This window comes from Lontra canadensis, unplaced genomic scaffold, assembly GCF_010015895.1.
Source record: "Lontra canadensis isolate GAN:19392208 unplaced genomic scaffold, GSC_riverotter_1.0 scaffold86, whole genome shotgun sequence".
In the NCBI taxonomy this organism is placed as follows: Eukaryota; Metazoa; Chordata; class Mammalia; order Carnivora; family Mustelidae; genus Lontra; species Lontra canadensis.
Window position 1 is genome coordinate 8,098,713 of NW_022631080.1, and position 2,335 is coordinate 8,101,047.

Below are 2,335 nucleotides of genomic sequence, written 5' to 3' on the forward strand. Positions count from 1 at the left end.
TGAAGAGCGGAGTGGGAGGGAAGCCAGGAGAGTTGGATTCAGAGAAGATAAGGGCTTATCGTAGTATTTCTGACATTATCTTTGGAGAAGGATTAGGGATTCTCCCCTCCATCATGTGTCCCAGACCAATAATTTGGTGATAAAATACAATAAAACGGATTAACAAACATGAACAGGCATCCAAAGTACAAACCCCATTTTTTATTATTAGATTCAACAGACAAAAATTCCTCTGCCGGATTGCGATAAAAGTTTGTTATTCTTCGTCTCCCTACTTAACCCCCTGGCAGACCAGCAACAGTTTGCCTGCGGGTACGGGTCCACAAAGCCTGTATTTTGAGCGACACAGAGGCAGAGGGGCCTGGGAAGAAGGTGGTATCTGCAACAGCAGTGCGGCCAAGGTGTTAAGTCAAGGGCGGTCGCCTAAGGGTCCTTTGTGTGTAGCAACAAATAGGTGGACGCCAAGAGCAATGCCTACGGAGCGGCTGAGACATAAGCCAGACCAAGCGTTTGAGGAGTTCACCAGAGTTCGCTAGGACTACAAAGCGTGGAAGGGGAGATGAACTGCGACCTGGAAGCACTCAGGCCCCGCCTGGTAGTCCCGCCCCCACAAGGCGGTGGGAGCGCCCGGGGAGCCAATGCCAATGCGGCGCGTCACAGCCCTGTGCCCTGGGGCCTCTCAGCGGGCAGGCAGGTGGGAGCAGGTGATGAAGGACCCGGGTGGCAGGTGGCAATGCTGGTGTGCGGGCCTCCCCTCCCGAGCGCACTCTGAAGCGCTTGGCCTTCCTCTTCAGCAACGAGGCTCTCTGGGCTGTGCACCTGCGGGCCGGCAAGGACTTCTCTTCTGCGCCATGTTCACGGCCATGGCTCCCTGAGCACCGAGATGCAGCTGTCGGAGGTGGAGCCGGCCGTCTTCCTGGCCCCGCTCCAGTTTCTCTGCTCCCCTGAGGTCATGACCACGCAGCCCACTGCCGAGAAGCACGGGATGCTGGCGCTCGAGGCCCACCGCGTGGAGTTCCAGAAGAGCTCCTCCAGGCCCACCACGCTTTCCTACTGCTGACATGCCAGACTCTTCCAAGAACCGCAGCCAGCCAGCCAGTGCCTGAAGGATGCCCGGCCAAAACACAGAGACACCCTCTCTGCCACCGGCTTCACAGACATCGACCCAGACACGCTGGTGGCCGGGCTGGGGCTGAACAGCCCAGGCCTTCAGAGGTACACTTGTTCATTGCCCTAAGCCGCTGGTCCGAGGCCAAGTGTCGGCGACAGCAGCCGCAGGTGATGCCGGAGAACAATCGCGTGGTTCTAGGCAAGGCGTTTGCCCTCATCGGCTTCCCGGCGACGACCCTTGAGGCATCCGCTGCAGAGCCCATGCAGAAGGACATCCTCGCGGACCGCGAGGTGGGCAGCCTCTTCCTGTACTTGGCCGTCCACCCTGGGCCACGTGTGAACTTCATCCATCAGCATGGCTCCTGCCCCCACAGGAAGGGGTGTGGCAGCACGAATGGCCTCCAGCGGTGGGCAGAGCCGCTGAGGGTACTCTCCATCAACAAGAGCATTTTCGTGGTTGGCTTTGGGCTCTGTGGCTCCGTGCATGGGGCCACTGATCACCGTGTGAACATCCAGATCTTCCACATGGACAGCACCATGGACCAGAACGACCTGGGCTTCAGCTGTGATGGCTCCACCAGTACCTTCTGGATCATGTTCAAGAAGCCGGTGGAGGTGCTACTCAACTTCAAGCACACAGTGGGTGCCATACGGAAGGGCCATGCCTCTAATGAGGCACCAGAGGCCTGCCCAAGGTGAACCATGAGTCACCCATGACGGAGGGCCAAGACGTGCTTTACCTTCTGTTTTGTGGCCAGAAACAACAAAGGCAGGTCCGTGGAGGACAGCCACATCTCAGAGGCCATGTTCTACACCCACGACCCCAGGATCCCAGCATCGTCCAGGGAGGAAGGCCAGGGCCCTGAAGTCACCTGATGCAGGTAAGCCACTCCACATTTCGTGCTAAGGCCTGGCGGCCCCCGATTCTGTCTGTCTGCTCCCTGCATCAGGAGAGGGTCTCCACATTCTCTGCTGGTGAGCATGGTACCTGTTTAGAGGAGCCAGGAGGTGGCTGGGTGGGGGGTGAGGGCTGTGTGAGGCAGTCCCTCAGGGCTTGGGGTACAGGGCTGGCTTGGTCCCTCCCTGAGCTAAGGGTCCACCTGGTCCCCAGGTGTGGTGTCCTGCCCACCGTCCTAGCATTTCAGGGTCACATGACCCAAGTGCCTGACCGTTGGATTTGAATAGGTTTTCATCTCATGTTTGCTTTGTTTAACTGCACATGGCA

General features: G+C 58.2%; 1 pseudogene; it reads left to right on the forward strand.

The window, feature by feature from the left end:
• Positions 1 to 559: 559 nt before the first annotated feature.
• Positions 560 to 1,986, forward strand: LOC116882666 (annotated as a pseudogene).
• The last annotated feature ends 349 nt before the right edge of the window (positions 1,987 to 2,335 follow it).